Source organism: Mustela putorius, unplaced genomic scaffold (genome assembly GCF_011764305.1).
Source record: "Mustela putorius furo isolate JIRA1106 unplaced genomic scaffold, ASM1176430v1.1 tig00000253_pilon_pilon_pilon, whole genome shotgun sequence".
NCBI lineage: Eukaryota > Metazoa > Chordata > Mammalia > Carnivora > Mustelidae > Mustela > Mustela putorius.
In genome coordinates, this window is record NW_025421329.1 from 2543529 (window position 1) to 2569826 (window position 26298).

General features: G+C 38.5%; 1 protein-coding gene and 1 non-coding gene across 2 annotated transcripts in view; one reads left to right on the forward strand and one right to left on the reverse strand.

Annotated features, from left to right (window-relative positions):
* Positions 1 to 26298, forward strand: part of MACROD2 (mono-ADP ribosylhydrolase 2) — a 1942726-nt gene that overhangs the window by 1516842 nt on the left and 399586 nt on the right. The window lies entirely within an intron of this gene.
* On the reverse strand, positions 24336 to 24408 carry TRNAR-CCU. Its single transcript has one exon. It is a non-coding gene; the product is annotated as a tRNA-Arg (tRNA).

Here is a 26298-nt window from a genome sequence, read left to right on the forward strand (position 1 = left end):
GGGTAAGAGATCAGAGCTACATGGTTGCAATAGTGAATAAAACTATTAGATAAATAATGGTCCCAATTAAATCTTTCTCTTGGTTAAGACCACTAACTGCATCAAACAAATGTTAACTTTTTTAATTGAAGTATAGTTGACACACAATGTTACATTAGTTTCAGGCATTCAGCATGGTGATTCTGTAATTATGCTATATTCACTCCAAGTGTAGCTACCCTCTGTCACTATATAACACTATTCATGTTACTTTTTAATTAAAATGGTGAAAACAGCAATCTTATTTAGAAGTGGACTTTTATTTGCAGAGAAACTTTCTATTTTATCTTTTCTCCCATCTCATACACTCTTGCCACCCCATAGACTGAGAACTTCTGCCAACTCTTAGAAGAATGAGGGACACACATTGAAGTCTTTCAGTCATTCTCTGTCTTCTCTCCTTTGGAAGGGAAATAATTAGTTTAATGGCAAGGGGCTGACATCCAAAAGTCCTTGTTCCTTTGCTGAGTGAAATCAATGTGTTAAGGGGTCACTACTCATCTGTAGCCCATCCTCTTGGGTGCACAGGGCTTGATAAAGAATGAGGCAGATCACATTTTCTATGAAGTTCACAGCTTAAGTGTCTATCTTGCAAACCCAGTTCTCAGCACCCGTGGTTGCCAAGCTAAAACATGAATTAATATATAGAAAGACTTTGACCTTATGTCAAAATTTCATCTTCCAGTTCACTCTTCCCAATAAGAAAGCTAATACTCTAATCCTTAACTGACTCTTGCATCATTTTCCAGTTGACTCATGGCTTGGAAGTTGGAAGGATATGATAGTTTATCATGCTCAAATTCCAATAGCTTTAACTGAATTTATCAAAATTAAAGACACCACAGGCATCTTGCAAGTCATTTTCTGCCTCAAATTCCAAGACTTTTGGCTGAAGAAATGGTTGGCAGTAGAAGCCCCCAAGGACTAGTTTAAAAAGACAACCAGTTTATCTTACCATTTATGCCTATTCTCCTACTTTGTGGCTGGCTGAATAACTCTGAAAGATGAGCTCCACCTTTATTTATTCCATAATAAATGTGTTGGAATAAAATTATTTGCATGCTGGAATAAAATTAGGAGGTCCAAGTTTGACTTCTGACTCTCCCAGTCAACTACCTGAATTCATTTAGGCGAATTTCTTAATCTCTCTGATTCTTAGGGCCTTCATCTATAATGTAAGGAAAATTAAAATTGTTTTTAAGATACTAGTACATTAAATAAGACTGAATTAAGAAATTCCCTCATCTTTCCAAATGATGACAATAAAAAGGAAAAAATATATAATGTTAATGCTAGATGTTGTCCTTTAAAAAAATGACCTACTAAGGCAAGATGGAATGGTCTTTCTAGATGTGTCAATATATATTTTTTATTCTTTCTTAGACAAGTAATTTTGCTTTAAATGAGTCTGGTTTATGTTTAAAATGGAAGGTGAATCAGTTGGACAGAGAGCAAAGAATAAGCCAAACGATCAAAGTTAACTTTTTTCAAGATGGTTAGATCTAAAAGGCCACAAATTAGCTCTTATTTAAGTTATTGGCCAAAAAAGACGAAACTTTAAGGATCCTAAGAGGACCTGGCATAGTAAATGCTGTGATACATTCACTGTACTTCGGGAACACCAGAGGTTGGTCCTTCCAACATTAAAGCATGCATCCATGCTAAGGGAATGTCAGTGTGATGGTTTTCTTCACGGTCCATTTATAGCACCTTCACCCTCTTTGTCTGAATATCCTTATTCTTCAAAGTGTTGGTAAAATGGGCTTACTCTCATTATGTATTTGATTGGAATAAGCATGAATTATGCAATCAGCTTTGCCATTTCCCAACAACATGTGAAAAGTGAACCAGAAGGATAAGGGAGAATAAAATCTTTTCTCCAGCATCGGTACATTTGTTCAGCCCTTGAAACTGCACTGATGAGGTTGTCACTGTGCTTACTTAATACTTAAGTTTCACATTTTGATCTGAGTCTGACTGGGTGGAGTGGTTTCAGGCTTAGGCCTTGTGAGAACTTTTCTATGTTGCTCGGTACCACCAGAGTAAATCAATCAAATACTGTCCCATCCATGCTGCCTAACCTTGGTACCTTTGGCACGGCATCTGCCCCAAATAGGGTGCCTCTTATCCTTTGTGAAAAGCAAACACGGGTTTTAAATGAATGAATCAAGGAATCAATGAATAAATGAGATGCACTGAGAAGGAGCAAAAAGATTTGGGTAGAATTTTTAGATAGTGCCTTCGGCTTTTGTTATTTTATGCTAAGTTATTTATCAGTAATTATCATTAGACAAGCTGTACTGTGGTGAAAAGCTGCTGTTTTTTCTTCTGTAGCCATATGAACTCTGGGGGATGCCGAGGGAATTAAAATAAGAACAGAGCACACTGCTGTTTTATCTGAGCTACTGCAACATCTCTGCTTGACACCCCATGTTGAACAAGACTATTTAGGAGCTCCTGACAATTAAACATGTACCTTTTCCTGGTGGAAAAGTCATCGCTGCTTTGTGTGTCAATATTATGCCGGGTAGGCAGAAAAGTCAGACCTGACTTATTCCTGGAAGGAACCAACCCCTTTCTTCCCGTTGAAAATGAGAGAGTCATCATGAAGCCTGGAATATAGGGAAAAAAAAAATTAGCATAGATAGACAACTTGTTCTTATAAAATGTACTTTTCATGTTTTCATGATCATTCCATTGTTAACTATTGATTGCATCACTGTATCTACTGTTCAGGGCTGTTTGCTCTCTCACTGCCCCACATCCACTCCCCTCCCCAGCCCCAGTTTTCAGTATATTTCTAGTTCTATCCATATTGAAGTAACTGCATAAGGCTTTGACAGCTGTCTTCGTCTCTGAAGGGATCTGGACCCCCTTATGATGTGGGGCCTTCATATAAGCATGTGATGTGGAAAATGAAACCCATGTGTAAATACAGAGTTAATTAGTAGGAAAAGTCCCATTTTCCACCACATTTCTTGCCAGCAGCTATGATTATAAGCACTTAAACTTTCCAGATCTTCTAATATTTTTTTAACTAGAGCTGAGCACAGAGATTCCAAAATATCCTTTTCTGTGATGTGATATGATAGGTGCATGGCAAAAAGAATCAGTCCAGAAGAGAGAGAGAGAGAGAGAAAGAGAGAGAGAGAGAGCATGTGTGTGTGTGTGTGTGTCTGTGTGTGTGTGTGTGTGTGTGTGTGTGTGTGTGTATTTTATAGGCTTATTAGAGTTCATCACCATACTTTCTGGACATAAATGTGATTCATTTCCTTCTAAATGTTTTAAGCAATAGCAAGTTTTCTGAGCTCTTTAATCATTGAGATGTTATTTAAGGTAGGCCTTAATGAAGCAGTGCTTAAAAAAAAAAAAATAGCTCCAGAGCAAGCCTGATGTCAAGTTGGCATTTTATCTATAGGTTCTCTGATGGAAATTATCCATGGTAGAGATCAAAATAAGTTCTTTGAGTTGTGTTGAATAAAATAAGATGAGTCAGCCTAATTTGGGGAAAGGGTCTTAAAAAGGAAGTAAATGCATTGGGATGCAGCTAGTGAAAGCCAGTGACAGAGAGAGAGAGAGGCTAAGAATATACCATAATGCATGTTATATTTGGGTAGAAACACATAGTTTGATCAGAATACAGCATCCTGGTGAACACAGGAACTCGGCAAAGAGAATCGGCAGCTTACCTTACCTGCCACTGCTCTGACTGGCCAGCAGGGAGGATGAGCCAAACATACCCATATGCATGACTCTGTGCACAAATGCTGATTCCCGGGCAAGGGGTGGTGGGTGGCATGTTGGCCGCTTGAAAAATAATCTCACTTTTGGACTTGTTAACAATGAAAGTTAGGAAGAGGTACTTTTCATGTCTTGGTATCCATGTCAATCAGAGAAGGTGGAGAAGGCTGAGAGATTTTGGTCTAGCTGGCCATGGGCTCCTCCTCTCCTTGTCATCCAAGACTTCTTGACCCTTGGAAGCTAGAAGATGCCGCTATTGCTCTGAGCCGTACTTATATCTAGTCCAGGTTGCTCCCCGCCGGTCCGTGGCATCATGGTGCCTTCATCATTTGCTCCATCTTGGCCTCAGAATGACTGATCTCTAGAATTCTACCTCTCTTCTGCTTGCGTTCCGGTTGCATGTCAGTTTAGTAAGCATTCGACATAAAAAGACAGAATATGTAGCAAACCATCTTAAAAGGAAGACTATAAGTTATCTTGGCATTTAACCTATTAAAGAAGGATTAAAATGTATATTTCACTTAAGTAGACAGCTGTGAAAATCTCTCTCTTTTTTAAGTTTAAAAGAAAAATGCATTTTCTTAGCAGGATAAACGAGTTAACAGAGTGTGAAAGGGATTGATCAGAGAAATAAAATAATATATTTTATTGCATACTTCTGCTGGTGCTTTGCAGGAAATACATGCCTATAAAACCCTTTTAAAAATGTAGTTTGCAAGACATGACTATAGCACATTGTTTGTCTTACCAGCCAGGAAAATGAAATGATCAATGAAAGCAGGGGTGTGGATGAGGGGATCCTTTAACTGTTTTCCTTGCATATGATTCCATTTAATCCACCCTGAAACAAAGGAGAGCATTTTTCTTTCCTTTTTCCGTGTGTGTTATTTCACGTTATTAAAGGAGATTTGAGTGAACTGAAGTAAATCAGCCAAAACCTCACTTGGATTAGATCCCCTAAACTTCCTTATGCCCAGATTTTTTCCAGATGGTTTCTCATGTCGCTAGTTTAATATCAACAGTGTGTGACACGCTAGAAGAATATTTCTTAGACCAGTTCAGTCCTTGAAAGATAATTACACTGTCAGTTGCCATCACCGTTACTGTAAAAGTGAAGATAACTGGGGTAAGTATATTAAAATCCAGCCCCAAACCAGCCTCCCTTTCAGATCGCGCCTTTAAGAACCTTCACACGTTTTTGTTGTTATCTGTCTACGTCGCTATATACAGTGTAGCACCGATACCTTTCTGACAGCAAATACCCGCAGGTCACTTTTTCGTTAAATGTTGGGGGAAAATATCAAAAATTTTTACACGATTATACAAAGATTATACACTCATGTCTGTTTGAAAAGTCTGCAGTCTCTGTCTTCCCACCTTCATTTGCAAGTTGAAAAATGTATTTTCTGGCTACTCCCCACGTTTGATCTTTTTTTATTGTACCACTGAGGTAACTTATAGCACATTTCGCAGCTGGGTTTAAAAAAGCGTGTTAGTAGGCAATTGCAGGTACCATGTCAACAAATATGGGAGACAGAGCAGGACTAGCAAATAAGGAATTTCTGCACAAGGAGGATTTGAGGTGAAAATAAAATGGGTTCATGAAGCTTTTCAAAACCCTAACTTTTTGTTTTAATTTAATCACAGTCTTACAGAAAAGTTGCAACAATAGCGTCAAAACTCTGATAAACATTTATCAGATTATATATATCCCTCTATCCACTTATATGTATGGGTGTATAAAATATACAATATACTTATGCATATATATATGTAATATACATGTTTATATTTATATTTCCCCTGAACAATTCATAGTCATTTGTGTACACGATACCCTTCTACTTCTAAAAACTTTAGTATTTCCAAAGTACAAGAATATTTTCTTACCTAACCCCAGAAAAACTATCATGTTTAGAGTTTAGAATTGATAATGTGCTATCGTCTAATCCATAATTCATCTTCAAATTCTGGCAGTATTCCCACCAATGTACAGGATCTATTGCATTTGATTGCCATCTCCGGTTAGTCTCTAGTCTGGGATATCATGAAGCTGCTTTTTAAAAATGTAGTGTTTTATTTTATTTATTATTTTGTTCTGTTATGTTAGTCACCATACAGTACATCGTTAGTTTGTTGTTGTTGTTTTTAAAGATTTTATTTATTTGATGGAAAGAGATCACAAGTAGGCAGAGAGGTAGGCAGAGAGAGAGGGGGAAGCAGGCTCCCTGCTGAGCAGAGAGCCCAATGCGGGACTCCATGCCAAGACCCTGAGATCATGACCTGAGCCAAAGGCAGAGGCTTTAACCCACTGAGCCACCCAGGTGCCCCACATCATTAATTTTTGACATAGTCTTCCATGATTCATTACTTGTGTATAACACCCAGTGCTCTTTGCAATATTATAAAGATACTCTGGGGCAACTTGCTGCCAGGAGCTATACCATGGTCCCTGCATTGGCAGGCTCTGTTGTAAAGCCTTCTGGTTTTCTGGTAACCGACCTGCATTTTACATTCTCCAGCGGAAAGCATTTCAAATGCAAATGTTCGTCTGAAAATAAATCGCTGGAGATCTCTGAGAGTCTAAAGATGTGAAAACGTAAGCAATCTAAAGTTACTTTTAGAGTGAACACACAGATTTAATTATACAGACTTATGTAATTATAAATGAGGTCCCCCAAACTTCGTAATTACTTCATAGTGAAATTTTCTTATATGGATAATAGTTTGGAGTGTCTAAAGTGATAAGTAAGTGTGTACGTTCAACTGAGATAATTATTTTGGCAGTTAAATAAAATACCAAGCAGTGGGAGAGGCTTTCAAACCATAACATACTTTTGTATATAGTTTCTTGAGATCTAGAAGGTAGAATGATCAGCTGAGCCATAAATCAATCATGGGAATTACTTGGTATTCTTTTAATAGTGTCTTAAGGCAAGAAGCTGATGGTCCACTATAATGTTAAGTAAGTAACACTATGTTTGGAGCTGGGCATCAGAACACTTACCTTTTTCTTGCCATTCCTTAGCTCCCTGGCCTCCTTTGTCTCATCTGTAAAATCAAGTGATCCAGCCCGGTGGTGATGGCTAAGCTGCTTTCAGCACCATAGTGCTAGGAAAACATTGGACATCTGCTTAGGCCAGGGTGAAGGTAGGGAAAGAAGCATCATTAGTTTAATAAGTTACTACCATGCCCCAATTTGTTCTTAAAAATAATATATTCCATTGGTATCTGTTGACCCATTCCTAAAAAGAAATACAATCCTGGTTTTGAAAATTTCTTCCGGGCACCTGGCTGGCTCAGATGGTTAAGCATCTGCTTTTGGCTCAGGTCATGATCCTAGGGTCCTGGGATGGAGTTCCGCATCGGGCTCCCTGCTCAGTGGGGTCTGCTTCTCCCTCTCCCTCTGCTGCTTCCCCTGCTTATGCTCCTCATCATCTACCTGGGACCTCCGTGTTTAGGGTTTCTTTCAGTTTCATATCTTCCTTCTAACTCTGCCCTACTGTCATATTCCTTGCCATTTAAAAGCATACCTTATTGTACTAGTGTTGTATGGTGACAGTGGTGACATTGATGGTGAACAGAACATCACACAGACTTGTGGAACCGCTCCGTTATATACCTGAAACTAATGTAACATTGTGTGTCAACTACACTTCAATTTTAAAAAGAGGAAACATTTTTAACTAAAAAACAAGAGAAAAAGAGAAAGAGAGAGCCATCCTTGACATTCCCAGTAGTTTACCCTATCATCATTTCTATCTTATTGCTTAGGCCAATAAAATACCCTTCAGTTAATCATTTGTGTGAATAAACATCCCTCTGCCGCTTATCTCAAAACCTTCAGCTGTTTATCTGTGCTTCTCCTCTAACACTCAGAGCAGTTTTCTTGCAATTGTCAAGTAATTTACCGTAGTTATACTGTTTCTTTCGCAGTTATCCTAATATCAGTATTATATAGAAATATTGTCTGCCTACACTTATCTGTTTGGCAAACAGAAGTATGCTCTGTATCTCAAATTACTCTCACCGTGGAAAAAAGAAAGACACATTCTGAAGCTAGCTAGACCTTTTTTAAAGTGCTTTGTGATTTTACTAGGCAAATTAATGACTGAAAGAAATACATTTTCAACATTTTATCCTCTTCTGGTTTGTCTTTCTTCAGGAAAATTACTTAAATATACTAGCCATAGTTAGACATACTTGGTTTCAATTCCCTATTAAGGCAAATATTTGGATTTTTTTCATGAATAGCAAGTACAATTTATTTAAGCCTTTATCATTTTATGAATTATATAAAGAATATTATTCTCTTTCATTCATGAAGAGAAAGAGAATTAAGTCACATAGTTGAAAAGTGAAGGTAATCCACCCTGCTGATACAGATATCTGACCAGGCATGTGGGGCGTGTTACTCCAGGAGGCGGGGCAAAATTCTCAGACAAGGTCTTCATGGTGCCCAGCATATGGGATGTGGAGAACAGCTCCAGCACCTGGGAACAATAGATAATGCAAATAACACCCTCTAACACATGGGAGTTTGAACCAGATTATCACAGTATATAAACCATTCTGGGAGTAAATCACAAAACATTGTCTATGAGTCTTAACCCTCTCAAGACTCCCGGATACCTTTTAATGATTTACTTCTGTGGTGTATTAAGGGATACTCTAGTGACAACTTAAGAGCCCTAATGTGGCTGCCAAGGTGGCCTGGTAATTTTTAAGAAGTGGAGAGTTACGTCCTAGAGGGTGTGTTTAAAAGTCATGAACTCAAATACCGTTTAAGAGCCAGGTGGTGGCCCATGAGTGACAGTTACAGTAGAGATAAGGGAAAGCATGTCACATCCTTAAAGGAACAGTCAGTCCTCTGCTCATCGGCGGTCCCCAGTTCAGAATGTGGGCTCAGACTTATCTTGTCTCACCTGTCAGGAGAAGCTGGGAGTTCTGATTCTTGTGTGAACTCTCCAGAGTCTTAAATATTGGAAAATTTAATTCAGTTTAAAAAACACTGTGCTGGCTAAAATAAGTAGACCTGTGTGTTCCCAGTTCTTGAATTCTGAAGAATTAAAAAAGATATTAGTGTACTTGAACTTTAGCTGGATATGGGCCCCAAGGCCTGCAGCTCTGGCTCTAAAGTTTTGTATAGGAAAAACCTACCTTTCAGGACGGATTTGCCATCTCCCACCCTTCCCTCTCACTTCCCTGTCAGGGCAAGGGTTTGCATATACTTTAGAAATCCCATTGAGATTTTCAGGGCAATCTCATACCTCTCACCCTTTGTTTTCTTTCCCAATAAAATGGAGATTTGTAGGGTTTAGGCCTTGAGGATGGAGGATACACCTTTGTACAGCACATTGTTCTTCTTTCCATGTTGATGTATTAGTCAGTGTAGGCCAGGACATGCTGCATAACAAACACTGAATATTCAGTGGCTCCACATAACAAAACTGTATCTGTCGTTCTTATAGTATGTCTAACCCTAGTAAGCAAGTGGATATAGTCAACACGATTTCTCGGTGACAGACCAACAAATGGTCTACATTGAGATGCTGTCATCTCAGAATATGGCTTCTAGGGACCCTGTAGGTTAGGAAGAAAGCCATGACAGGTACACTTCAGCTTTGTCCAGAAATGGTGTGCATTACTTCTTCTTATGGCCTTTTGACTAAAACAGGCCATGGAGTTCCAACTGAATTGCGTGGGAGGCCGAGGAATATGAGGTAGTGCATGAAATCTTGGCTAAGTATTACTATCTCTATGATAATGTTTTCCTCACTGTCAAACTCAAGGTTGGGGCTCCTGTGAGTAAGCAGCTATAGGTCGTTTCTCCCCCAAATCCTTCACAGATACCAGTTAGTCTCCATAGGCATGATGCTGAAGTTATCAGAAACATCTTCTATCTTATGTCTCATGAATAAAGGTTGGAGCTTGGGAACACTAGCATTTTTTAATCCAAATGTTTAAAGAATCCCCCTATCCAGGACTGCTGGTCTTCTGTTATCATATCATAACCATAGCATGGGAGAAAGCAGAAAAACAAACTTACTGAAGGCCTTGGCCAGAACATGAATTCCCCCAAATAATCCTCAAACACAGAGCTCAACCCAAAATTGTAGGGAAGGATAAGGAAGTACTTTCTAGTTAACTTCTCCCCTGAATAGTTCTATTTCTCAATTCCACATTGGTTGACCAAAGTATAAACCTCTTATTAATGCTACTGTGGTGTATTATGGCTGCATATAAAAGTTTGCACTATGAAACAGTTTTAACTAATCTGAGCAGAAAGTTCTCTAATATGCATGCTTGAGCAGATTTATATGTTTGGGAATCAGCTTTGCTGGAAAAAAAGAAATAGAATGACTTTTTAACTCTCATGTATCACTTAGTGATACATCCAACTCTAACCAGCTCAAGCAAGAAAAGGAACTAATTTGCTTTGGCAGTTGGTAAGTTCAGGAGAGGGACTGGCTCCACTTACAGCTTGATGCAAAACTCAAACTATGCAACTGTTACCCACACTTTCTCTTTCGCTGTTCTGTTATTATCCATGCTGGCTTCATTTTGAGCCACTACCTATTGGCCCCTTCACTTTCAGCTGTATCAGGATGGAAGCTCCAGCTTCAACACTCCTCAGGTGCAAGTTTAGGAAGAAATTATGAGAATCCTAAATCCTGAGATTTACTCTGGTTGAACTGTTTAGGTCACATGCCTGTCCCTGAAACTACCACTCTGGTTTGAGAAGTAATGATTGGTTTGTACCAAATGAGAAAAGTAGAGGCTATTGCCAGAGGGGAAAAAAAAAAGAAAGGAAAAGATAGCAGGGCATCAATACATATCTACTACTCCATATAAAGTAGAGAAAGAAGATAACTAGGTATTTTTTAATCATTTAACACTATTATATATTTAAATTTTATTTACTTATTTTTTAAAATATTTTTTTTAAAGATTTTATTTATTTATTTGACAGAGAGAAATCACAAGTAGATGGAGAGGCAGGCAGAGAGAGAGAGAGAGGGAAGCAGGCTCCCTGCCGAGCAGAGAGCCCGATGCGGGACTCGATCCCAGGACTCTGAGATCATGACCTGAGCCGAAGGCAGCGGCTTAACCCACTGAGCCACCCAGGCGCCCCTAAATTTTATTTACTTATTTTTAATAGGCTTTATTATTATAGCAGTTTTTCGAGTAATAGAGAAATTGAGTAGAAGGCAGAGAGGTTTCCCATATGCCCGCTGTCCCCATTCATATAATGCCCTCCTTATTATCAACATCCCCCACCATAGTGATATATTTATAACAGCTGGTAAACCTACACTGACACATCATTACCACCCAAAGTCTATAGTTTACATTAGGGTTCACTCTTGGTATTGTACCTTTTATGGGTTTGGACAAATTTATCTACACGTGTGTGTATCCTACAGAGTAGTTTCACTGCCCTAAAAATCCTTTGTCTCTACTTACTCATCCTTCCCTCCTAGTAATCCCTGGCAACCACTGATCTTTTTACTGTCTCCATAATTTTGCCTTTCCCAGAATGCCGTATATGTGGAATCATACAGTATTAGCCTTTTCAGATTGGCGTCTCTCTCTTAGTAAATGCAGTTAACTTTCCTCCATGTCTTTTAATGGCTTAGTATTTCATTTCTTTTTAGTGCTGAATAATATTCCATTGTCTGGATATACCACAATTTATCCATTCACCTACTGAAGGACATCTTATTTGCTTCTAAGTTTTGTTAATTATAGCTAGTGTTACTATAAATATCCATGTTTTCCAATGGTCATAGATTTTCAACTTTTTTGGATAAATACCAATGAGCACAACTGCTGGATCATATGGTAAGTGTATATTTAGTTTTGTAAGAAACAACCAAACTGTCTTTCAAAATACCTATACCATTTTGAATTCCCACCAGCAATGAATGGGAGTTCTTCTTGCCCTATGCACTTGTCAACATGTGGTTGTCAGAGTTCCAGATTTTGGCCCTTTTAATAGATGTGTGGTGTTACCTCATTTTAATTTTAATTTTCCATGATAATATATGACGTGAAACATCTTCTCATGTGCTTATTTGCCATCTGTATATCTTCTTTGGTGAGGTGTCCATTAAGGTCTTTGGCCTATTCTTTTTAAGTGGATTGTTTTCTTATTATTGAGTTTCAAGTTCTTTGTATAACAGTTCTTTGTTATTTTGGATAACAGAACTTTATCAGATATTTCATTTGTAAATATATTCTCCCAGTCTGTGTTTTTTCTTGTTATTCTTTTAATGATGTCTTTTGAAGAGTAGGAAGTTTTAATTGTAATGAAATCTAGCTCTTCATGCTTTTTTCAATGGATTTTGCCCTTGGTGTTCTATTTAAAAACTCACCTCCAAACCCAAAGTCACCTAGGTATTCTCTTGTGTTATTTTCTGGGTGTTTTATAGTTTTGCATTTTGCATGTAGGTCTATGATTCTATCCATTTATTGATTTAGAACTGTGATTCATTTTGAGTTAATTTTTATGAAGGGGGTAAGGTCTATGTCTAGATTCATTTTTTTTTTTTTACATGTAGATTCCCAGTTGCTGCACCACCATTTGTTGAAAAGACTGTCTTTTCTCCATTGCATTGACTTTGCTCCTTTGTCAAAGATCAGCTGACTATATTTATGTAGGCCTATTTCCAGGCTCTCTATTCTATTTCACCATATTGTATTTTTATATCTACCAATTATCATGGTCTTTTCTTACACCTGCTGACTTGGCATACTATATTCAGAAACCTGGTAGTCAAAAAATTCTGCTGACGTACTTTAACCCTTACAGTATATTTTGATCTATAATTCTAGGTCTCAGAAGTCAATACAGAAGTACTTCTTACTGAAGCCACTATTTTATTTTTAACACGGTGCTGTTTATACATCTGGCAGCCTGCAGATAGCTAGAAACAGTTTGGATGTCCTTGAAATGAAAAATAATCACATGGTTATAATCTCTGGATTTCTTTTTGGATTTATCCAAGTCAAGAAGGTTGAGACAGAAATAATTATTTTTCAAATTTCTTTCCCCAAACTTTGTTTCTTTTCTTTGGCTTATTTTACAGGTATATATCCATTAACAGATGTGTTCCTTTTGATAATTTTCCCTCATTTATTGGAAATTTAACATTTACTTTGTTGGAAAAACATGCTCTATTAATTACCTTGTAATACTGAACTTTATCTTCAGTATAAACTCTATATGAGTACATATATTTAACTTAAAAAAGAAACTTAGTGAGCTATTAGGATTCTATAAGATTTGATAGTGGAGAAAACTTAAATATTGCTTATTGTGCTCCTTGTTTTTAGCAGATTATAGAAGGCATTTGTTTGGGAGGCGTCAAAGTGATAATATAAAATATACAGAGCAATAGGAGCCAGATGTCTTGAAGGCAAAATAAAATGAATAGGGGAAAAAAGACTTTATTTAAACTTGCAAATATGTCTTGACTTAGTGTTTTTCACTGTATGTTTTTAGAACACTAATCTGTAAGGGTTACTTGATCGAACAAGTTGAGAAAAATGCTGCTTTGCTTTCTATATTTTCTTCTTGGAATTTAAAAGTCAACATTATCATACTAAGTTTTTAAAAAAAAGTCTTGCAGTTAAAAAAAAAAAAAAGTAACCCTGTTCAACTCTAACATGAGATTTCTCAAACTTACTTTGACTATGGTATTCTGTTTGCATGAACAGCTGTTAACATCCTGTAGAATCACATGACAGTGTTGTATGCAGGTAAATATCCCTTCCACAAAATTCAAGCTTTTTCCAGTTTAATTAGTAGGAAAGGGGACTTTCCATGTACAAATATTGATTGAAAGGGTATATTCATTCCAATCCCCAGAGAAGAGGAAAGTATAAGGCTCCTGGAAATGGCAGCATGAGTACTTTCAAAGCCCTTACATGAATCGATGTTCATTATCATAAATCATAAATCCAGTAGCCACCAAGAGAAAATTTCTTTTGTTTTATTTTAAAATTTGCAATGAAAACCATAATTAAATAATTCCTTTAGTAATGTACTCATGCAAAGTAAAATAGTCTTCAGAATTAACCTTTTCTAACATGTAATTTTCACAGTTAATGCCTGACAAAGCAGAATATGAAAAGAAAAAACAAACTTCACTGACATTCCTTGTAATCTACCTACTGGAGTTTATTCAATGTGGTAGGAACTACTGAGTAATTTAGCTAATTTCTCAGAAGAACTGAATGTAGAAATCTTACCTTATAAGTTCGTTTTTTTGGTCACTGTATACTAACAACCAGTGATTTTGATATTGCTTTCAAGTATTGTCATCTTAACTATAATCTATGTGCTCTTAGTTTAAAAATAATATCCTCTGGGGCATGTAGGCGATTCAGTCTGTTAAGCGACTGACTCTTGATTTTGGCTCAGGTCATGATCTCAGGGTGGTGAGACTGAGCCCTGCATTGGGCTCCATGCTCAGCATAGAGTCTTGTGTGGGATTTTCTCTCTCCCTCTCCCTTTATCCTTCTCCTCACTTGTGCACTCTCTCTAAATATATAAATAAATATCTTAAAAAATTAAAAAATAATATCCTTTTTTCATAAATGCATGGGAGCTCCAAATTAATTTTATAGTTGAATCTGAAAAGTGATTCTGCTAAAAAAAAAAGTTACTGGCAACCTTGCTGAAATTGATGGAGTGTACGTTTTCAGTCAGCAAACCATCAAAGCAACACACAAAGTCTGAGGACGTAAGATAGAATCCCAGGAAGAACACTTCATTAGGGGACATTGTAACTGTAAGAAAAGCCATTTTGGGGCACCTGGGTGGCTCAGTGGATTAAGCCTCTGCCTTCCGCTCAGGTCATGATCTCAGGGTCCTGGGATCCAGCCCCGCATGGGGCTCTCTGCTCAGCAGGGAGCCTGCTTCTTTCTCTCTCTCTGCCTGTGTCTCTGCCTACTTGTGATCTCTGTCAAATAAATAAATAATCTTAAAAAAGAAAAGGAGAAAAGTCATTTTAAGCTTACAGAGCATTCAAATTAAAAAATAAAAACAGCAGGGGCGCCTGGATGGTTCAGTGGGTTAAAGCCTCTGCCTTTGGCTTGGATAGTGATCCCAGGGTCCTGGGATCGAGCCCCAGGGGTCTTGGGGGGGTCTCTGCTCCATGGGGAGCCTGCTTCCTCCTCTCTCTGCCTGCCTCTCTGCCTACTTGTGATCTCTGTCTGTCATAAATAAATAAAATCTTAAAAAAAAAATAAGGACAGCTTCTTCATATTACATTATGATGAAAGATAGCTAATAATATTCTTATACCAATGAACAGAGAAGTACCAAAATCAGAACCGCAAGGCTACTTTTCAAAATGGTGTTAGTCGAAAAGAAAAGAAACTCACTCAACAATTTCAAAAAGCCAAATACAATGGAGCACAGAAAGAAATAGCCATCACCAATTACTGAAACCACTGCACTGTTTGGGCCTAGTTCATTCCAGCATCGCATTTCTTCAGTAAGCCATCAACTGTATAGTATTTGTTCATGTCATTTTAAAGCAAGAAGAACATCGTGTTTTTAAGAGTGGCATACTATGCCCTTGCATGGCCAAAGCAGAATAGCCTTATTCATTTTTAAAATACGCTTTCTAAAAAAAGTAATAAAATAAAATAGGTTTGCAGTAGCCCTTTGTTTTAGTATATGTGCGATTTCAAGATTACTGTGGTCGCTTAGGAATATTTCTTAGGAAAATTGTCAAAGATTTTTCCTCAATTTTCTTTTTTTTTTTTTTAAATTCTCTATTCAAGACAAAGGAAGGAAAATACAGTCTAGGATCTAGAGAGCCCAAGAATTCTCACAGATGTAGTTGTTTTGTAGAAGAGCAGCATTCCATGCGAAATTATAAAATCCAGCAATATCAGTAATTGCAATAAAGAAACCTGATCTGCTCAATGAACCCAAAATGAGCTGCACTGATTTGACCTAAGCCACACAAGGCCCACACTTCAGTTCCTTGGGCCTTCACAGAAGAGCCCCTTTCTAAAAAAACTCCCCTCCCCTTTCCTATTCCCCCCTGCTTCCTCCCCACCCCCATCCTTGTTTCTCTCTGCCCTTAGGAGACTAGCCCAGGGAATGGTGTACCCTATTCTAACTGGACTCATGCCTTGACAACACTTTATGAACATGCAACTGAATAATTTCACTCTCCCACCTGGTTCTCAGAATAACTTTGAGAACATAAGGCCCTCGAAATCCCATTGATGTTTCTCTGGAATCTCAACTAATCAAAAAAGATGCAGCTAAATGTGATTTTACTTGTGACACATTTCGGATATTTATAAACCTTGGGCACTAGTCCCACATGTGGGGATCATTAATATACTCTTTCTGGAGATGTTTGGCAATGCTACAAAACTGCTAATGTTTGGGTACAATTGACATCACCCCTCCCTCTAAAAGAGATACTCGGTTTCATAAAATTCAAAACATTTGCAGATCCCAGATAGTATCCACTTTGGGTGAATGCTGTGTACTTGGCTCTTCTTTAGCTTAAAAAACCACACTGAATTCTAGCAAAACAACAAAGTGAGAGAAACATCAGATCTTTTCTCATTATTTTAAGTACAACTCTGGCACCATCTAGATTTTGAAATATGTTCCAAAGGCCTTCTCTTTCTCTCTCTCTCTGTCTCTCTCTCTTTTCTCTCATATGCCAGGTAGAGTTATATTTAGTTGGCTTTCTTTATGATCGTATATTTTAGAAGAATTTGAAGATTAAGTTTCCCAATCTTTATATGAGAACACAGACAAGCTCTGAAGGTGATTTCCTCAAACTGAGAAGAATAAACTGTAACTTGCCATGAAAGGATAGGAATGTCTTGGAGGATTTTTGGCTCTGTCAATCCCTAAAGAATCTACTGGTTTAAATTTCTATCATTTCAGCTTCAGGATAGCCCAGACCATAACAGTGCTTGGACTTTATTGCATCAGTCCTAATACTTTTTTTGTTTTTCTTCCAAAAAGGCAAACTCTGTGTCAGTGTCTTGAGGTGTGGATTGAACCTACAAGGGACCATTCTCGGTATGCTTGAAAACTGAAAATAAAATGAATTTTGTAACTGGAAAATCCAGTTATCTGGCATGAGCAAATGGCTATGTTTGTTTTAGATTCTTTTGCTGGTCTCTTCATTTTCTTCTAAGTTAGCAAAGTTTATGTATGAAATTAGACTCGACTTCTATTTTTTTTTTTAATACTGAGCTCCGGAGTCTAAGTTCTGAATTGTTCTTCTCCTCTCTAGAGTTTTCTTTTAACTTCTAACTTTCTCTCTGTTCTTAGGCACATGTTTTTCAATATCCTTGGATACAAGCTTGGACTTAATTTTACCATTCTCTGTATTCATCTGAAAAACATAGGTACCTGCTCTCCCTCAGTGCACAATCAGGATTGTGGTGGATTGAAGAACGAGTGATCAGTAGCATTTCATTTTAATGCAGAAAGGTTTTTTTTACCCTTTTCTTTTAAAGTTTGCTTGTAAAGTTCTTAAAATAAGAATGTACATTCTTATTTGAGCTTATGATTTATACTCAATCTACTTCCAAAAGGCATTTGGAACTGGCTTATAATTTAAAGCACAAGTATATATAATAACATCATTAAAATAGAACTACAAAGTTAAAAGTCATGCATGGGAAGGGGGGAGGTAAAAATAGACCAAAAGAATAAGTAAGGTCCTAGAGATGAAAAAGAGATCCTACATAGATGCCTACTGCAAGCAAATCAGAAAGGAGATTGGGGTGGGGGGAGGGGAAACACACTGGTTTATCAGGAAAGGCAATTTTGTCCTACAACTGAATTATAAAAGACATTTAAAACGGTTTTAAAAGTAGGATAGACTTTGAAATTATTTGCACATCTGTGTAACCAGCACCCAGAACAAAACCTAGAATGGCTTAGCGTCCCCAAACATCTAGGTCCCCTTCCAGTCATGACTCCCTCCTCCCCCAAAATGCCCTCTTCTTAAAATATAAATTTTATCTTTTTATTTAGTATATTTTAAAATACATGTTTCAATAATTTACTCCATCTTCATGTTTAAAGTAATAATCCTGTAAACTCATGGTTTCATCCATCCGTTTATTCACTTAACGATCCATCCAAAAAATCTTGAACTTTGGCCATACAGATAACAACCATGATGTTTACAATGTTTGGGGCTTTAAATGGATGTTTATTCTATTTTTAACTTGTATGCATTCACTTCTTTTTCTCTTTCTTTCATTTTTTCTTTACGGTGCATGGTTACATGAATTTTGACATAGGCAAGATTAATGTATCCCTTCCCTCAAGTTGGAGTCCAACAATTCCATCACCCCCGATTTACCTTTGCTGTCACACTCTTTTCCCAGTGCTGCTCTGGCAACCCCCGAAAGAACATAACAATTTGCGTTTTGAGCCAATAACGAGGAAGCTTTTTGCGTTCTTCATTTTCAGCTACACATTTTCCATTTTCCCTTCTTCTATCTTTACATTCCCACCACATTAAAGCTATTTCATTTTTTGATTGCAAACAGACAGGCTCTGGCCATATGAAAGATATTTTTCTGGTGGTCAAAACTCACAGTGTTCCTCCAGACTACCTAACCTTGTTTTCTGCACCTTGTTTTGTTTTGTTTTCTTCTCAGGATGGATCATTTATGCTATAGAACACAGATAAATTGACCTTTGGATGAGGATCACTCTGAATCTTCCTCTGTGACTGTAACATTTCCCAAAATGGAATGGGAAAGGAATACTTAGGGCTGAAGTAGGAGCAACTGACAGATGTGCCCTGAAATGCAAAAATACCCCTTTGTGTTTTTAAGGATTTCTCTAAGAAAATGTTTATTTCTCTCCATTTAACCCACCCTTAATAATTTCCACAGGTTATCTTTTGAATGGGAACATCTTTACCACATTATAGTAAACACTGGCAATAGTGAAAGAGGTGGTATGTTGGAAGGGAATTTGTCAGCTTAAATTATTTTATGCACAGCAGTTGGCAAATTGTTTCTGTGATTTCAATGGAATTCTGGCTTCTGTCTTTGAAGAGAAGCAGTAAATCTGCCTTATATAAGGAAAGTGAGTCTGAATGGTCAAATGTGCTTTATCAACAACTTTCTTAATCTTTTATTTAGTATGTCATATTACAAATGCAAAGTATGTTCTACAGAGAAAAGCAAGAAACTATAACCAAAGAAAAGAGCACTGAAAACACCTTGCTCCTGTGTCCCCATCAGCATCCACTCTTTTTCTTATTAACTTTTCATAATGGAAAATTTCAAATGTATACCAAAGCAGAGAAAGTAGTATAGTGAACCCAATGCACCCCATCACCTTCTGTAACAATCAGCAACTCACTTCCACTCCTAGTTCACCTCTACTCCCCACTCCTCTCCTCACACTGGATTATTTTCAAGCAAATCCCACATATTACATGACTTCATCCATAATTTTAGTGCGTATATACTTCTAAAAGATAAAAAACTTTAAAAATACTATAATGCTATGATCACAGATGAAAAGCATTAAAAATTATTTTATATTATTATATATTCTGCCAGTACAAATCCCCTAAGTTTTCCTGCCTCCTTCCCTCCATCATCTTTCTTTCTTTCTTTTCCTTCCTTCTTTCCTTTCTCCCTTCCTCTTTCTTCCTTGCTTTTCTTCCTTTTCTTTCTTCCTTCCTTCCTTTCTTCCTTTCTTTTTTTCTTTTCCTTCCTTTCTTTTTTATAAATGGTTAGGAAAACAACAATTTGTAATATCTTGGGGCACTTCCTTTTCAACTTTCTCCTTTTTCTTTTCTTTGTGTTTGTGCATGCCTATGTGTGAGTTCATGTCTATGTGTTTCCTTCTAGACTTCCTGTCACATGTGAGCCCATATAACCATAAAATATGAATATAGACTCCTATTCGTAAATAAGCTTATACCTTGCAATCCTTTTGTATAACATCTTCCTACAATAATACCTGGAAGTCCCCATCATTGTTTTTTCCTCATGGCCATTTAGAATCCCATAGGATAGCTATTATTCATTTTATCATTTCCTTTTCATTGTTCATTATGACCTATCCTGCCCTGAATACAAGTAACATTTGAATTATTACTGATAGTAAGTTTACAGCTACACTTAGATATTAACAACTGCTTGATGAGCAGAGCACTGAGCAATATTGCTTCTCTCTCTAAGGAATATATCTTTAGGCAAATTTGCTTTACTTCCAGTTAATAGAAGATGCTCGAACCACATGCATGTCACTTTGCAGTTTACCTGACATCAAGTTACATTGCCATGAAAGTAGCCACCGTTCATGTTAAATGTGAGATCCAAGTTAGATAAATGAGTGCATAATTGCAGTTAAATAAGAAAGACACTACATTCAAATGACCATGTCCCGAGCTCTCAGATCCTGGTAATCAGCAACATTTGGCCTTGTGTACATTTCTGAAAGTGTGCATGGGAAAGACTCGTTTAAACTTTGGAGCCAGATAAACAAAGCATGAATCCTCATGCTAGTATTTACTGCTGGGTGACTTAGTATATATTAATATCCTGAAGCCTGAAGTTTCTTCACCTGCTTACGGGAGATAATGCTAATGCCTAATCATGGGGTGAGTGTGAGGACTGAATGTGATAATGATGCAATAAAGGGCTTTTCACAGTGCCTTGCACTTGGTAAACAAGGGCTCAATAAATTGTAGTGACTTCTAGTTATAGTTAAGAGACCAAATAAATGCCAGACACCAAAGAATGCACACAGGGAGAGTCCATTTCTATATAGTATAACAACGGGAAAACTGCTCTGTGCCATTAGACGTCAAGATGAAGGTTATCTTCAGGAGGGTAGTGCCTAGAAGAAGGCACAGGGGCTTCTAGAGTACTAATAATGTTCTTTTCCTGAGTTGCACAGGTGTGTTCAGGTTCTTAAAATTCATTGAACTATACACTCTTGCATATGCACCCTTTTATATGTATTTTATACTTTGGTGAAAAATCAAAATTAAAAAAGAAACAGAACAAAAACAAAATAACATCAATCTGATTCCTGGCAGTAAGACACCTGGGTTTAGCTACCTAGTGGATATATAGATAATTAGATAGAGAGACAGACAGACATAATGCTAGTCATGGTTTTCCATTTGAATTGCTGCTTTCCTGCTACATTTTAGGAAACTTTATTTGGAGGTAATGTTGATTCAGGTCAGTCATCAAATATATTTTGAATTGGTTTTATTACACCCATCTTCATATTTTTGAGGGAATTTGTCCATATTCAACTCAGGGGGTGGGGAGGGGAAATATTTACCTATGTTGGGGGAAGGGGGAAGATGGTGGTGGTGGTGCATATTGCAGCAGCATCTTGTCCGCCTGGACCAGAACCACAGCACTGCGGGCTTTGAAATGAGTTATGGGAAACCTGAGGAGCCCTGAGGATGTGTGGGTCCATCCAGCAGCAAGCTCAACTTATCAACTTGTCCTGAGGAGTAATTCTTTTTTCACAGTACCTCCAGGAAGTAACAGTGAATTCATGACCAAAGAGTTATCTCCTTTCTTTGGGTGGTGACATTTCGAACGCTCAGAAGAACATTTGAAGTTGGAGAAAATAAACCCCAGAAATAGGTATTTGATTTAGTTGTTCTCAAACAATCACACTCATTTTGTCAAGCAGAATGAAGTTAGCGAGACTCCGAATTTCATGTGGTGGAGCCTGCTGTTCTGTGCAGCTTTAGCTGCCCAATTGAGGGGAGCCCTCGGGATGTGTTTGTGGAATCTGCGCTAAAGGAAAATTTCAGTCCCCACTGTTGTTAGTCCTTTTGTTTCATAATCACACCGTGCACACGTGTGTGTGTGTGTGTGTGTGTGTGTGAGTGAAAGAGAGAGAAAGAGAGAAGCCTTAAAGGTAAATTTATGATAATCCTCCTTTTGAAGTCCAATGTATACAATATAGTTGGATAGATTTCATAAAAGTCACCTACTACAGACGTTGTAACAACAAAAAAATTGTTTAAGCAGATGGGTCTTAATCAGTATTTTCTAATGTGAATACGGATATGAAAAATATAATTATAAGGATGTTAGACCCTCTTTTTTGCTGTCACAGCACACAGCTGGAAATTGCTTATTATTAGCTTGCAAATCCTACAGGAAAATACAGAATTATTTTTAGTACTCTGCAAATTTATAGTGGTAATTATGGGTATTCGCATCACTTCCGGAATATGAGAGTCCTATATCTTTATTCTTCAGGTTGAGCATCCTTGACAGTGATTTCTATGATCACTGGAAATCAAAAGTGCTTTCCTGGTTATGCTATGCATGACAATAGTCTTTTTGTAATGTAAATTATTTGGAGACTCTCTTGCCATAAATTTGTTGTTGTTGTTGTTTTGTTTTGTTGTTTTGTGATCTTGATAAAAGATGAAGTAATAAAAAAATCACCTTGTATTCCCAACACCAAATCCCCCAACCTCCCTGCAACTGAATTCAAACATTTGGCCTCCCTCCTTTGACAACTGGGAGCAATGCCCCTGGTTCTATTAGAAGACCAATCCCTCCCTTGTGCTCTGGATCCCACCTGTTCTTTACCCGAGAACTTCACTCTCTCTACCACACTCCTCTCCCTGGTATCATCTCTGTCTGCCCCCATCAGTCTCTACACACCATCTGCACAGCCCTGATCTTGAGAAAATTAAACCATCAGTGGCCTCATTCACTGCAAAAATGCTTAGAGAATTAGCCACGTTAGTCATTTCTATTGCTTATCTTCCTTCCCTCCTTAACCAACTCCTATGGCTTCCAAATTAATCAGTCTAATAAATGGCACCCCCATCTACCATTTCCTTAGGCCAAGAACCCTGGAGTCATTTCATAAATTCCGTAAATTCAGTCTCACAAGTTTCCTTATAAGCTCAGTGCCCACAGTGTATTGGGAATCAAGCCACTCTTTGTCCCGTCCACTGGGCTCCCAGTCCCACCCGTCCACAGACGTCATTGTCACTAAAACCTTCTTGCTGCATCAACTGAATCAATTATTTGTCCCTTTCTTACTTGAACTCTCTTGTTGAAACTTTTATTTTTCTAAAGGCTTCTGTGACAGCACATCCTCAAGTTATGTTAATACAGAGAACTTTACAAAAAAGAGTGTTAACTAGGTAACTGGAAGGGATATACAGAATTGTACATCCTTATATAAAGAACATAAATTATGTGACTGAAGTGTGTGAAAGAGATCTTTAAGGTGTTCTGGAGGTAGAGCCTGCAGGAAACAGCCACCACCTTGAGGGAGGAGGTTGGAATTCCAATTTAGATACTGAGAAGAAGGGTCCCAAAGAGCTGAAACCCCGACCCCAGAGGTGGGAAGGGGTAAGGGCAATTGGGGGAAATCCTATGTTGAAGCTGCGACCCAGACCCCTGAGGAGGTTGTGCTGGTCTGCGCTTGGTGCTGGCGTTGGAGTTGCCCAGTGGAATGCTCTGAGACTTGTTCTGTGAATAACCCCCTAGGGGCAGAGCCCAGCAGAGAGCTGGGGCAAAGACGGAACGCTCGCTCTTAGCCCCAAGTCAAAAAGCAGGGTATACAAGGGTGAGCTTAAAGATGAGATCAGGGGCACCTGGGTGGCTCAGTGGGTTAAAGTCTCCGCCTTCCGCTCGGGTCGTGATCCCAGTGTCCTGGGATCGAGCCCCGCATCGGGCTCCCTGCTCCGCGGGGAGCCTGCTTCCTCTTTTCTCTCTGCCTACTTGTGATCTCCGTCTGTCAAATAAAAAAATAAAATCTTAAAAAAAAAAAAGAGATGAAATCAATAGTAGATAACTGGTATAATCTCTACTCTCACTTGTTGCTCCTTTTCATTCTCTTTTCCTGGCTCTGCATCAACCTCCCTGAAATTGAAATGTTGGCGTGCCCTGGGTCTTCATGCTGGACCCTCTCTCTCCTTATGTGGTCTTCTCTAGCCCCATGGCTTTCCAAGCAGATATACACTATGATTCCAAAATTTGTATCTCCAACCCTGACCTCTCCCCTAGGCCCAGAGTCAAGTAGCAAATTGTCTATGATACATTTCACAGAGATATTTAATAGGCATGTGAAGCCCGTGTTGAAAACAGTGCTTTTGACTTGTCACTCATCTTCAGACTGACTCTCGTGCCCTCTTCTCATTAAATGTCACATCCTATATAATTTTGTTAAGCCAAAATCTCAAAGTCATTTCATAAACTCAAGATTCTAATTATTCTTATAAACAATGTGATAAATTATTCTTAGTAAATGCTATCTCCCAAATATATCTGGAACCCAGTCACTTTTATTACCTTCATTACGCAATTATAAAGATTATTTATTTATTTCTCTATTAGTGAGAGAGAGAGAGAGAGCAAGTGTGCACAAGCAGAGATGAGGAGCAGAGGGAGAGAGCAGGGACTCTGATGTGGGGCTCTATCCCAGGACCCAGGGATCATGACCTGAGCTGAAGGCAGATGCTTAACAACTGAGCCACCCAGGCACCCCAGGTATCTCTACAAGTAAACTACCTTACCCCAGATGGGACTCGAACCCACAATCCCTGGCTTAGGAAGCCAGTGCCTTATCCATTAGGCCACTGGGGCTTCACTCATTATGCAATTATAATACAAGTCATTCCCTTTATTGACATAGTGCAGGTGACTGTGAACTTGTCTCCCCGCTTCTTCACTTGTGACCCCGTAATCCATTTGCCACATGGTGTTTTGGGGAGAGTCAGGCAGACCCTGTTGCTAGCCAACACAAAGTCTTCTATTAGCTATTGCTTGAATGCAAAATAAAATCCAAGTTCTGTGCACATTAAGCAGGCCCTACAACAGGCCCTTTCTGTAAAGGGCAGATGAGAAATAGCTTAGGCTTTGTGGGCCAGCCAGTCTCTGTCACATGTTGGCATTAATGTGGAGCATGAAATCATCCATAGTATCTGGCTTGGTGAAATGTAACAGGAAGGCCGCTGGGGGCAGTGGAAGGTTTCAGAGAAAGGCAAAGGTGTTTGGAATGCAGAGGCCTGCGTGACCATCCACCCACTCTGCCCTAAGAATGCCTTGGGGAGTTGCCTTCCCCAAGGTTTCTTAGCCCAAACAGAGATATTTGCATTGTCCCTTAGGCTATATTTAGCACTGCTAATAGACCATGAAGATTAGCATATCAACAGATCTGCCTAGTTCCAGTAAGACCCGTTGTAACACACCTCATGCTTGGGCTGTAGTGATAAGGATTTGTGATTATCCTGATGGACCAATAAAAGCAGGAGCAAAGGGTCTTCCTCTCTGAGTGTGGACCCCCTTACCTTCTCCTCTCTTTCGCAGCAAAATTTAGAGTAATCTTTTATCCGTGGGTAAGGGACTGCTGGCCATTTCCAGCAGTCCCACCTGCTCTACTACTGTGGCATGAAAGCAGCCATAGACAGTATGTAAATAAATGGGCAAGGTCTGGTTCAGTAACACTTTATTTACAAAAATAAACAATGGACGAGTTTGCTCACCTCTGCTCTGTATCATCAGGTTACTTCAAACCTAACTTTTGCCCTGTCTCAGTCTAAATGGCATTCTTTGTAACCTCAAGTACTTCATAGTTCTTGTTCCTTCTATCTGGAATTCCCTACCTTCAGCTCTGTCCCTGGCCAGCTTCTACCACTCAAATGTCACCTCCTTGACCACCATTGGCACACTCCCCTCCGCTGTTACCTCGCTTAGTGTATTTCAGAGCATTTATCACTGTAAGACATTTTTCATTTGTTCACATGCGTATCATCTACTTCCTCAACCAGAATAAGAGAAAAGGTGTTTGAAATCCTATTATGAAATCCTACCCATTAATCCTATTATGAAATCCATAATCCTACCATTAGTTGTTCAATAGATGTGCATTGCGTGAATTAACTAAAACCCAGGATTTGGGTTTTTCTATTTATTTTTTAAGGATGTTATTTATTTATTTGAGAGAGAGTATGAGCAGGGGTGGGGAAGGAGCAGAGGGAGAAGGAGAAGCAGATTCCTGCCCAGCAGGAAGCCTGATTTGGAGGGTCCCAGGACCCCCGGGATCATGACCAGAGTTGAAGGCAGAGGCTCAGCTGATGAAGCCACCCAGGCCCCTATTAGTCTCTTTATTTTTTCTTCTTTTGTCAATACAAAATAAATCCCGATTTGATTTGACATCATGGTTGGTCACGGATCTTCCACCTTGCTTCATTTACCTAGACTTGGTCAGTTAACCAACCAGTCCTGTAATCAGGTGAGAAGTCACCAGTTGCTTGCTCTGCAAATAAACTCAGCTAGACCCTGAGAGGCATGGCATGAGTGCTTGATATCCATACACCTTGCCCTCCAGAAACTGGACATTTTCCTTGACCTCATGAGAGTAAACCGAATTTGGACGTATATACAAAATTGAGAGTGTTTGCTTTTAAAGATTCAGATCACGTAAACACATCCAAGCTCATGTATCCCTGATAAGAGAGACGCAGTTATTCCCAG